At 39.4% G+C, this 13,103-nt stretch overlaps 1 protein-coding gene and 1 long non-coding RNA gene across 3 annotated transcripts in view; one reads left to right on the plus strand and one right to left on the minus strand.

The window, feature by feature from the left end:
- Positions 1-10,507, plus strand: part of LOC309658278 — a 953,833-nt gene extending 943,326 nt beyond the window's left edge. The window contains exon 2 of the long non-coding RNA XR_014262169.1: positions 4,275-10,507. This is a non-coding gene — a long non-coding RNA (uncharacterized lncRNA). The remainder of the gene's footprint in view (positions 1-4,274) is intronic.
- Positions 1-13,103, minus strand: part of LOC309658213 (teneurin-2-like) — a 1,589,229-nt gene that overhangs the window by 551,116 nt on the left and 1,025,010 nt on the right. The window lies entirely within an intron of this gene.

Genomic DNA, 13,103 nt, shown 5'->3' on the forward strand with positions numbered 1-13,103 from the left:
GTGTTTTTCTTGTTCTTGCGCTCTCATACTTTTCTTCTCAGATCACTCTTTCCTGGGGAAGACAGTTGCTATGGAGAGGATCACACGGCTAGGAACAGGCGTCTCATGGAATGGAAACCTTCAACAACCACATGAGTGAGCGTGGAAGCAGGTTTTCCAGCCTCAGTCGAGTCTCCAGATGACTGTAGCTGTGGCTGATGTCTGACTGCAATCTCATGAAAGTCCTTGGGCCAGAATCACCCAGCTAAGCTGCTCCAGATTCCTGACTCTCAGAAACTGTGTCATATAATAAATATTTATTGTTTTAAGCTGTTAAATGTTGGGTGTATTTTGTTATGCTGTAATAGATGACTAATATAGGGAAAAACTTAAAACAATCCTGTATAGGTAAATCTACTCATTCTATAGATAAAGCAGGTGAGGTATAAAAATTTTCCCAAACCACACAGCTAATAAATGGAAGGGTAAAGATTTGAATTCACATCTATGTGTCTCAGAAGAAAAAAAAAAAAAAAAAAAGTAAGCTTTGTGTAAATAAAAATCAAAACATAAGGAAACCACAATCTTTTATAAAAATAATGTTTGGGCTGATTCAGAAATTCCAGTAATGACATACAAAACTACCATCTGCTTAAGGAGTAACTAAGGTGTTGGGCAGGCAGAGGAACGTGCAAGAGATGCTTAAATCTATACACCACAGGGGCCAGGACATCTGCTAAAAAAAAAAAAAAAAGGTGAGCCATTCCTTCTCGATTCCAGCTTTCCCAATTATGTTAATTGTAACAGAACTTGGCTTCCTGGCAAAGCAGAGCTAGTGAGGCATTTGACACACTGCAGAATTTAAGTTCAAAAGTAAAATTGTTTAATGAATGCACACCCTACTCCTTATTCATTATGCAAAGTCGGGTTGTAGAGTTTTTCAATATGTGCTCTAATTCCCTTTAAGAAACGTGATTCCACATTCCTCATATTAGTGCAGGAGGAAAAAAAAATATTCTGCTGGAAGAGGCTTTGGGGTCAGTTAGAAATTCTCTGCTCTGTTTTCAAAAGGAAAATATAATCCCCTTTTCTCAGCTATTGTGTTTTCTTCTGGTGAGGGTTGATGGCTGTAAAACACAGCACCTCCCCTTCAACTTTTCCATATAACTTGATTAGACAGGAATAATCTCTTATGCTTTCATGCACAAATTTAGGAGTGACCCAGAACAAACGAGTTTCCTTCATCACCATAGCAACCAGGACTATGGAAAAATGCCACTCACTAGGCTATGCAAGTCAGATTTCATTCCTTTGATGTTAATTAACAAATTGCTTTCAGAAAATCAATGAGTTCCCCTGTTCCCCTCTAAATGTCTGTGATATATTTTTTAATATTTCCTAAAGTGATGCAGTGTCAGAATGGATGGGAGAGATGGGGAGCAAAACAGAATGCTACCTTTTCCTGGTATAACACTTTGGTGATTAGGAATGCAATAGTGCATCGGGCCAGGAGGAGTATCCACTTGGACCTACTGGGCATTGAGACACAAACCTAAATTTATGTTTTCCTACTACACAAGTTCCCCTCCTCTTAGAAGATGGTGACTGTTTCCTTTGCAGAAACAACAAAAAAAAGGTATGTGGGGCTTCCCTGGTGGCGCTCTGGTTGAGAGTCTGCCTGCCAATGCGGGGGACACGGGTTCGAGCCCTGGTCTGGGAAGATCCCACATGCCGCGGAGCAACTGGGCCCGTGAGCCACAACTACTGAGCCTGCGCGTCTGGAGCCTGTGCTCTGCAACAAGAGAGGCCGCCATAGTGAGAGGCCCGCGCACTGCGATGAAGAGTGGCCCCAGCTTAACGCAACTAGAGAGAGCCCTCGCACAGAAACGAAGACCCAACACAGCCATAAATAAATAAATAAATTCATATTTTAAAAAAAAAAAAGGTATGTGTATGCGTTTGTGTGTGTGTGCTAAACAAAAGGGCTGTCACAAACAAAAGTTGTAGAAACCTATATTTACATTCCTCTATTCTCCTAATCTGCTCCTGGGAAAGGAAAATTTCTCAAGGGCAATTTGGTGGTTTTTACCAAAACTCTTTAAGTACGCTTTCTCTCAGAAATATGGCTCCCAGAGAATTATCAGAAGGAGATATATACTCAGAGAAGGGTATATAGATAAATGTACATAAACAGTCTTCACAGTGATATTTATAATAAATTTTTAAAGTTAGAAACATTCTAAATGACAATGAGGGGTGAAACTGATCTAAAATGTGTTTTTAGAGAATTTAACAGGGTTCATAAAATTTTAAGTGAAAACAGCAGGTTGAAAAACAGATTGCTGAGGTGATACATTAAAAAAATAAATAAGTCTCCAAGCAAAAGTTTCAGAAATTTGGCAAAAGAATAAATAAACCTCGCCATGAAGGGTTTTCTCTGTGTGTGTCTTCCTGAGGTTTGCAGCTATTTTACTGAACGTATGTGGTGGGATATAAAACGATTTTGACAGAAATATATGAAAGATCTAGTTACATGTAATAGGTCCTCAGCCAGATGTGTACCTATCTTTTTTTACTAGATGACAAAAGTTTATTCAAAGATATCATATCACTGGTCCCAAGAAGTCTCACCATTCTATTCATTGTAATATGGTGTGAGAGAACAATTCCAAGAAGGTATACTATGAACTGGCTTAATTAAGTGACTGATAAAAGGATTAAAAACTGAGTTTCCAACATACTGAGTCTTACAAAAAAACTAATTATTAAAAACCTTTATCTACTTGTAAGTAATAAAAATAATTTCTAGATAAAAGGATATAAGGGTCAGAAAAAGATGCACAAATGTGATCAGCTCCAGAATTAAACCTGAAAAACTTTATCAAATAAAATTCACGAAGAACAATTACTGTCAAGATATTTTGACCAGCAGAACTATTTCATTCAAAGAAAGACCAATATGTAAAACTAACTGAAATACAGTTTATACTGTTGGAAGAGCCAGATGAGTCATCTGAAGCCCATCCACTTTATTCTATGAACAACAGTTTGCAAACCACTATTGCAGAAGATAGCTTCTATGGTTCTACCCGGTCCATTCTTGCCCTTCTCTTATCAGAGAGTTTGGGACTGTGTCAGGATATCTAGGCTCTTGCAACGATAGCCACAGGTTCTGCAACACTAACAAGTGATTAACCACTTCGCGCCTCAGTTTTCTTGGCTGTAAAATGAGAGATTGGATTAGATTATTTCTATATATGGAAGGCAGCCTCCGAAATGGCTCCTAAGGATCCACCCTCTTGGTATTCATACCCTGGATAAATCCCTCTCTTTAATCCCCTCTCTCTGAGCATGGGCTGTGCCTCGTAATTCACTTCTAATAAACAGAGTAAGCTGAATTGGGATAAACTGAAAGTGACAGGATGAAACTTCTGACATTATGGTACAAAGACTGTGATCTCTCTCTCCCCCCCACCACTAACCCCCCATCCTCACCCCAATCTTTTTCTCTCTTGGAAGGAAACTTCTGAAGTTGTGAAGAGCCCTATGAAGAGGTCCACATGGTGAGTGAGCTTGAAAGTGAATCCTCCCAAAGTCAAGGCTTGGGATGACTGTAGCCTTGATTGCAGCCTAGTGAGAGACTGGAACCAGCGGACAAGCTAAATGTGCCTGGATTCTTGACCCACAGAATTTTAAGGTGTTATATGCTGTAATTTTAATGTGTAAAGTTTTGGGGGTAATGCTACACAGAAACAGATAACTACACCCAGAAGATAATGTTTTCTTCTGTTTCTCTGGTTCTTTTCTTTAAACAGGTGTTTAAAGAGCATTTGTGGTTACCTATGAATCCAAAGTCAAGTCTGATAGTTTAAAAAACAGTTTACCCTGATTTTGAATTTTTAATCACCTTTGGAAAACCCAGTTCTCCTGGTTTTAGCCCTCATCCTCTTTAGATGCCGAAATGAACTATAGATACTGAGCTTGCCTCAAAATCACGGACACTCCCCACTCCTTCTTCTGGCCTTTACCACACCTGTGACAGAAGAAGGTGACAGCTCATCTTAGGGATCCCATCAATAGAACTGCTAATGAGCAGTTGCATTCAGCTTTGAGGAGGAACCATTCTTTCCTCTTAAAAAGCATAAGTGCAAAAGGGGCTTCCCTGGTGGCGCAGTGGTTGAGAATCTGCCTGCTAATGCAGGGGACACGGGTTCGAGCCCTGGTCTGGGAAGATCCCACATGCCACGGAGCGGCTGGGCCCGTGAGCCACAACTGCTGAGCCTGCGTGTCTGGAGCCTGTGCTCTGCAACAGGAGAGGCCGCGATGGTGAGAGGCCCGCGCACCACGATGAAGAGTGGCCCCCGCTTGCCACAACTGGAGAGGGCCCTCGCACAGAAACGAAGACCCGACACAGCCAAAAATAAAATAAATAAAAAAAGCATAAGTGCAAAGGCCCTTTAAAAGTTAAACTGCTTAGGAAATTTTTTGCCAAATTGAATTGTATTATCTTAAAGAGAAGCCACTTTCACTCTACTGCCTTATGTATCTTAAACTCATAATTTGGTTCCACTCATCATAATTGATTGGGTCTTTGTGAATTATCCGTCAAAATTAATTCCCTATCCATGCTTTACTTTATATAATCTCTTATTGCTAAGAGATTACATTTTAATTTGTAGCCTATTAGCTAATTTATTACTTATGCTACCCCACTCCTTCAACCCCCCACCCTCAAATTATATAATCTCCTTGAAGAAAAATGCTATACTTTCTCCATCTTTACAAAATAAGACAATAAGCATCCAAGAGGTGTTCAAACTACAAATGACGGGATTATTATTTTGTAGATTTCTTAGTGCCAATTACTATGTTGCCCTAAGAGGCATTCGATTACTATTTGTTAAATAAAATAACAATCTAATATTAAACACAGTAGATTATCCCGCTCCCAAAAATTTCATACTCACTCCCACCTGCAAATAAAGTTTAACTGTTCCAACTTTTTTGTTTTTCTAGAAATCCTAGTTAGAGCAACTAGTACATAACAAAACAACTCCAGTACATGAGGCGGAAATTTCCTAACAAAACAGGTAATAAACAATACCAATATAACTACAAAAAACTCAGTTTTCTTTCATCATGTCCTGAAATGTGCCACTGAGTGCTCCTTCCTGGGACCAGACACAGTTTGGTCTGTTCACTAAATATTAATATTCATATTAGGGGGCAGATGAAAAGACCCTCTATGTAGATCAATGTGAAACTGGAGGTGCTTATGCAAAGTCAGTTGTCTTGGAGCCACCGTGACTGCATTTGATCTGTAAGTGTGGAAAACACGAAGCCAGTTTTACTGCCTCCAGCTGACAGGCCTGCTCTTTGGAAAAACTGAATGGTTAAAGAGAGTTGGGAAGAGTCTTGACATTGTATGATAGTGTCAGAAAAAACCAGAAAGTCACATTAGCATGTGAACTAGAGTCACCTAGCACCTATTTTTGATTAGAGATTAGATGATGGAATTGACAGGTTCAAGATGAATTATGAAGTTGTGCATTAGAATGGCACCACAAATGAGAAAAGCTAACATGAATCTCCCTTCTTGAGGCCTGATTTCTCTAAAGCAAATGTGAAAAACCCCAAGTCTACTATCTAGCATAGCATCTTTATTACCATAACCTATTTTCTTATGAGGAAGCACTAGAGTTTCCAAGAGTAGATACTTTATGAAACCACACATCTTAATTCCAAATATAAGACAAGATTTAAGAGATTATTACTTAATTCTCCTTACTTTGTCTGGGAGGGTTTTTGTTTTTTTTTTTGTTTGTTTTTCTCAAAAGACAATTCTTAAATTATAAGCTGCTATGACAATTATTTAAAATCACTTAGCTGCATATGAAGCCAAATACTAGAATGTATCCAAAATGAGCAGTCCCCAGTCCTTGCTGTCCATTCATCACCTGGGGAGTTTTCAAAAAAGAGATTCCTCAGATCATACTGAATGAGAAAGTTTAGGGCTAGGAACCAGAAACAGGTATTTCTAAAAGGTAAAGAATTCATTAAAAGATATACCCAGGCATCCTGGGGAAAGAGAGAGAGAATTCAGTGCTTGAATTTATGCTTCTGTCCAAAGGAATATATGACCTCACTTCTGCTCCTTGATAGTCAGTCACTGTTTTTCACTTTTAGACCGTGTCTCCATTTTCTAATATACACTCCTCCATCCTTACTTTCTGGAGCACACGATGCTCAAGGTGATGACGCTTCCTTCCTTCCAAGCACTGGAAGGGCTCGGTTCCTCTGGGTTCCTGAGCAACCCATGGTCTGAGGGATCTGAGACTCTGCTGGATTTCTCCCTGACAAATTTCCCTTCTCTTCTGCAGTCCCTTAAGGGAAGAGTTGTAAGGAAGTTTCCAGTGAATGAAATCTGTTTACCAAGCTTATCTGTAAACCTCTCTGTTATGTGCATCAATTTAGCTTTCTCTGGGTACTGTTAGATTAACCAAATGGCTAATCCCCAAAATCGGAGAGTGACTTTCTGTCAACATGCTTGTTGAGAGACTATTCCCTGTTTCTGCACATTTTATATCCATTCTTTTTCTAGACTATAGTTTTCAAAGATGTTTGTGTAGCAAACAGCATTAGAAGATAGAGATCCTATCTTTCCCAGGGGTCAGAGGGCAGATTTGCCTCCTGACCAGGATAATAAAGATAATATCTCCCCTCCAGGTAAAGGTTAGGAAGTTTCAACTCTTCCTAAAATTGGGGGATTTCGAAGCTTTGGATTCCTCAGCTGTGGCGCAAGCACACTGTGGGTGACATCCCCCTAGGCCATCCCACATCACCCTGATAGGACTTGGGGTCAAGAAGAACAAATGGGAGCAGGAAGCCCTTGCCTCCTGCTGTCCCACAAGTCATAAAGTTATTTTGTTCTGAGCCAGGAGTCTTGTGAGCCAGGGCCCATGGAATAGCCACAGGCTAACTTGTTCATGTAACAGGGCAAACTCACAGATTTTCACAGCTCTTTAGAGCGCTTATTAAGTCCCTGGACTCTACTAGACACCATGTCACTGAGTCCCAGTTCTACCACTTACTTGCTACAAGATTCACTAGCTACGCCACATACTAGCTATGTCACTAATAATGGTACTTCCTAGCTGTGGGACCTTGGCAGTAACAAGAGCAATAATAACAATAACAACCACAGTAACAGTAACTGATGGGATTGTAGTGGTAACTAATAATAGTTAATACTTATCAATTGTCCTTTAGACACTGTGCGGAGTGCTTTGTATAACTTAGCTCATTCAATCACAGATGCCATATAAACTAAGAATATCAAATGCTATCAGAATTTTCTCTCTCAGCATTATCATGAAGATCAAAAGGAAATATTGATAGTGCAGTACATTGGGAGCTGTAAACATAAATCCACAGTACTTCTATTTTCTTCTCTTTATTCACCTGGATCTCACACCAGGCCCTTCTATCTCTGTCTTTGCATATGCTGTGTCATCTGTCTGAAACACTTTTCCCTTTGTTCTTCTGCAGGCTCCTCTTGGTCCTGCATGATTCAGCTCAAAGAAGCATTGTAAGGGGAACAGACTGTTCCCTCGAAACACGTTTCCTTCGTAAGCCAAGACATAATGTCTTTTGGCCTGCTGGGTGGAGTAAGTACGCACCCATTTCTCCTACCCCACTTCTCATTTATGTTCAGGGGAGGCAGAGGGACTTAACTCTGTGGTAAGAGGAGAAGTGCTCCTGCACATTCATTTTCCTCTTGAGGCTCTCTCTGAAGCTACTCACCTACCGCCCACACCTATAGCCTTCTCTGCCAGATGAGCCAGCCTGGGGAGTGCTGCCCCAGCCGGCTGTGGTCTGGGTCCTCTGCCAGAGACCAGGGGAATAATGAGTTCATTTGGGCAGGCAAGCGGGGCTGGGGGCTGGGAGAAACCCCTGTTGGCCCCCCAGTCTAAGTCACACTCTCCAATCCAGCTCTACTGTAATGAAGTTGACAATTTTCTTGCTATCTCACTTCCTGGATTTACTTCTCAACTGGTTTGGAAGCCAAAGGGGAAAAGGGAGTGAATAACTGGCATTTCCTGAAAAAATCCACCCCAGCTTCCCCTACCTCCCTTAGCAATATTCTTAGAGAACAATTCGGGCACTCATTGTCCTGTTTACCTGCCTGATTTTTCATGCAAGTGAGCCAGGGGTACAACCAGTTGGTGTCCGTATGCTCAGTACTAGCAGTATTTGCTACACAGGACATAGCACTGTGTACTATTTTGAGGATGTGGTTAGGTACTGAGTAAATGAAAGAACATAAGCAACCCCCAGAGATTCTAGCTCCTTCTTAGTTCATCTTTGCAGCAGTAACACTGGAATGTCTGCCCCATTCCAGATAATGAATAATACTTGATAGGTCTGCACCCAAAGAGCAGAACAAGAACATCACACTTAGCTAGGGAGACTCAATGTTTTTCTGCGTTCCTCTTCCACAAATGGCAAGTCATCAGGATGAGATTTCAGAACGTCAAACACTCTTTGGCTTCCAGGCCATGTCAGAATAGTAAAAAAAAAAAAACAAAAAACAACAAAACCAAAAAACATGAAAATCAATCTCTCACCAGTGATGTTGCATTTTATATCAAAAGATTTCAGAATCATTTAAAAAAGTGGAAACAAGGAACAATTCTTATCTCTCCAAGGACATCATCACCCACCAAAACAATGAAGACATGGACAAAGGAGGGCACACTTCAAGATGCTCCTGACAGTTTGTGGTAATTACATGTCCTGCCCTTCTGGTTTCTTCCCTCTAAGGCTGGAGCTATGCTCTTACACAGGTTACTGAAAATATGGAAGTGGGCCTTGGTGCTCAGAGCTTCACACTAAGCATTTATCCCTCAACTTGGAAGAGTAAGACAGAGACTCCTTAAGTCCTAAGGTAATTTGTGATTACAGTTTCCAAGTTACACTTTGACAGTGTTAAGTCTTAATTTTTAGCTACCATTTATTTATTAAGTTTTTCACCTATAGCATCTCATTTAATCCTCATAACCACCAAAGGAGGAGATAATATTATCAACATTTTACAGATGGAAATGGAGCTTTGATAACTTGCCCAAGTTCAGGTAGCCAGTAGAGGGGCCAGGATTAAAACCCATATTTTGCTGATCCCCATGGCCAAACTGCCTCTCCTTGGCTAATGTTTGAAGAGTGAGCCAACCCACGTGCAACCTTTGAGGAGTGCATCTTGGTCATGCCTTGAATTTGTTAGTTGAGAAACTGTTTCAAAAATTTCAGCTAACATCAGTCATGTGTACTATTTGTCCAAAGAAGTGAGATCACACGGGATAGTAGGAAAGTGTATATAGGTTCTGTGACCTGACAGCCCTGTGTCTGAATGACCTAAAGCAAATAACTTCCTCTCAGGAAACTGGAGTTGTTTCAGCTATAAAAAAGAGAATAACAATAGCATCTCGTTTATAGGGTTTCTATGAATATTAAAGACAATGAAGAATTTAGAAAAACGATTGGTCCCCAGAAAGTGATTGACAGATGTCAGAAATTAAACTGTGTGTTTTAAATGAAGAAATTCCACTGTAATTCTAGTGGTTTCTATATAAACTTTCCTACAGATGCATGTTTGTTTGTTTTTCTTAAACAATATCTCATCTGGTAAAAATACATCAGACCGAAGATGATAAATTGTAAAAGACAAGAAATTTCATGGAAATTTATATAGACTGTTGCCTCAAAGTTCAGACTAACTGAACCCCTCACACTGATGTACAGAGAAAAACCACGATATCCAAGCTCACGACTTCCCAAATGGTAGCCCTGGAATATTACTATGGATTCCAGAAAGTGTAACGTGCTTCTAACATTGTAATTTGAAGAGCGAACAGCTCCTAACCTTGTTGATTAGCTGCTGTTGAGGGTTGAAATTGGCCATGGAGAAGGAGAAAAAAAAATCTTTTCTTAAAGGCTCAAAAAAAATATCCTGACACATGGAGACTAGCACACTTGTTATTCCACCAGATTTCTCCACACCTGCATGCATATAACACATCCTTTTAAAAATTCACTAACAACATTTGAAATTGGATTCATTTTAACATGGAAAAAAAATACTAAGAAAACTGCTAGTTACCGATGGCCAAAAAGGAAGACTTTTCCATACAAGGAACAATTTCTGGAGTTCTGTGAAAAGCTAATTTTGTCCTTCTTCTTCTTTTATTTATATTACAGATATTTTGCAAGTTCCGTAAGACTCCATCCCACACAAGACAGTGAATCTAAGTGTCACAGAAGACTGAATTTCCTCAGTATTTCACAGTTACCAAAACACCTGTGCTAAATACTTTTCTGTGTATCAGCTGTGAAAACTCACTGTTCAATAGCCCTCCAAATTTCTCATTTATTACCCATGGGGGGGCGGATCCTGGGTGCCCCACAATGGGTTATCGTTAAACACTTGGAAGAATAGTATTTCAAGAGCTTCATAATGGATTAAAAAACAAAAGACCAGCAAATTTCACCTACACTTCCTTTAGACACTGGCTTCTACCTCTTCTGAGATGCTGCCTTATCTGGAAATTAATTAAGCAGAAACTAGATGGGCACAAATACCATAACATTCTGAAGCTTAATTAGCAAATGCTTTTTAACTTCACAACAGGTCCTAGCCTTGTTGGTTACTTTGTTTCTTAAAAGAGGAGAAAGCCAAGCGGTATTATTCTTTGCTTCCTTTCAGAGAGGAAACAAGCATGGAAATTTAAAAATAGATCAAGGGATGGTCAGAGGGCAGCTCCCTAGCAACCTGGGCTGCATTGCTGATATGCTAACAGGAGTGGCCTGCATTTTGCCAGGTATGTCAGCAAGCCACTCCCACTGATAGCAAAGCCATGGAGGGAACACAAATGCGTGCAGCCAGGGAGAGGACACACACAGGTGCCAGATATTCCTTCAAGTCGCAGGCAGTCTGATCACAAGGGAGGCCAACGACTGTGCTGGGCAAGTTTCTCAATTGCCTTCCCTAGTGAGGCTTCCTGTCCATCCCCAGGGGTCAAGCAGAGAGGCTGGAGGTGGGAGAACTCTTGGTCATCAAAGACCCATGAGAAGAGAAATCATTTCTGAAAATGACTGCTGTTAGACAGTCAAAAATCATGCCTCTGCCTTTTATTAAATAACAAGGGAGAAAATGAAAAGATGGAATGTTTATTGATAGTCTTTGTGCCTGATGCCGTGGAGCTTGTTTTTGAGGCTCTGATGTGAAGGGGGAAAAAAAAAATTCCTGCATGGCATATAGTGCAGAGTACAGGCGCCCTAGTGCACACTGTGAAAATATCATAGAAAAATATGACATCAAATTGTCTGCCTACGATGATACCATTTCTTATTAAAATAAAAAGAAGAAAGGTATACAGACTAACAATGCTTTTCCTTTTCTTACTCAGGCTTCACATAAGGAAAGTTACCTGGTTTTTCAAGATGTTAAAACATGTCCTTGTGTCAAAAATGGAATAATTAAGCATTCAATGCCAGCCCCTTAACCAGATGTGCCCCCTTCCACTTTTTTTTTTTTTTTTTTGGCTTGCTTGTTCAAAATGCTTTTCGAAGTAAAATGTCAAGCAAATTACTTTTACTCCATATTTTTCCTTTCTCCCTCCCTCTCTTTTAAGACAGCAGTCTCAAATCGTTGGCCATTCACTATTTTTTGCATAGACAAATATTTTTGTCTTTGACTTTTTTTAAATAGGGAAAAATGTGGCAACAAAAAGGTAAAAGGAGAAACATAATGAACTTTCATGTTTCTCTCACCAAGACTGAGGATTAAAACCTTACAAATGCTGTTGAAGTTCATTCCTTTTTCACACACTAAGAGGTAACCACCATTCCCCAGAATTTGGTACCTATCATTCCCAAGCATTTCTTTATACCTTCATTCTATGTGCACCTATCTGTAAACAACATTGTTTGTCATGTTTCCAAATTTTTTTATGTATTGTTATATTGTACAACTTGGTTTTTTAAATTCTACAACTTGTTCTTTTTAAAAAAAAGCCTCCAAATTGCATTTTTGCGATTTATCCATGTTAGTACATTTGTTTTCATTTCATATACTATCTACTTGAATGAATAAAATACAATTTTATTAAATTGTATTTTACTCTCATACACTCTTTTCAAGTATGAGACTCAGTTTCCATTTTCATACAATTATAAGCAATGCTGGTGCTATCATTTTTCGTCATGTATAAAGATAAATTCTTATCTGCTCAGAACAAATAGGTCTAAGACATATGTTGTCACCTTCCCATATATTCTATGCAAGCTATGATGTTGCCTTAAAAAAAAAATTAAAATGTACTGTACTCTTATTAGGTATGAAAACTGTGCTCTGTGTTTTATATAATATACCTCTCATTGTAATAGTCTGAAGTAAGTAATTTTATCTCCATTTTACAGAAACAGAAACTGGCATTCAGAGAATGGAAGTAACTGGCAAACATAGAGCTGGCTTGATCTTCAAACACAGAGCTGTCTGACTCTGAAAGCTATGCTCTACACCACCATCCTCTACTGCTGCCCATGCACAGAAAACTCATTCCATTGGCCTCCCAAGCTTTTAACTTGAGCAGTCTTCCCAACAGAAATCTGTTGAGCATGAATCCAACAAATTCTTATTCAAATGCGCATTATATATATTTAAAACTGCACCAAATGATATACACATGAAAAACAGAAAAGGGTGAGATAAGCATGAAATGTTATATTATTTAATTAATGGTCCAAAACATTTTGCGCTTTCTAAAATATATTAATAATAGTTATCTATGTTGCATAGATTAGTATTATTTTGACAGCTAGGCAGTTTATTGCTTTTATGTTTGATTAGAAGTTTAAGAATGAGGAAATGGGGACTTCCCTGGCGGTCCAGTGGTTGGGACTTCGCCTTCGTGTGCAGGGGATGCGAGTTCGATCTCTGGTTGAGGGGCTGGGATCCCACATGCCTCACGGCCAAAAAAAAAAAAAAACCAAAAAAAACCCCATAAAACAGAGACAATATTTTAACAAAATTCAATAGAGACTTTAAAAATGGTCCATGTAAAAAAGAA

Source organism: Balaenoptera physalus, assembly GCF_965194825.1.
Source record: "Balaenoptera physalus genome assembly, chromosome: 3".
In the NCBI taxonomy this organism is placed as follows: domain Eukaryota; kingdom Metazoa; phylum Chordata; class Mammalia; order Artiodactyla; family Balaenopteridae; genus Balaenoptera; species Balaenoptera physalus.